Genomic DNA, 247 nt, shown 5'->3' on the forward strand with positions numbered 1-247 from the left:
AAGGTGTTTTCTTACTGTATTACCTTGCTTATCTTGGGAGTCAATTCCCCATTAAATTTCATTTTTCAAAATTCAGTATTTCCTATTCTCCGAAGAAGATGGAGGCAGCCAGGTAGCATAAAACAGTGAAAGCAGGAAGACTTGAGTTCAAATCCAGCCTCAGACACTTACTAAACTGAGACGCTGAGCAAGTCACTTTACCTGTATACCTCAGTTTCCTCAACTGTAAAGTAGAGATAATAACCTC

The sequence above is a fragment of the Trichosurus vulpecula genome, chromosome 2 (genome assembly GCF_011100635.1).
Source record: "Trichosurus vulpecula isolate mTriVul1 chromosome 2, mTriVul1.pri, whole genome shotgun sequence".
Lineage (NCBI taxonomy): Eukaryota > Metazoa > Chordata > Mammalia > Diprotodontia > Phalangeridae > Trichosurus > Trichosurus vulpecula.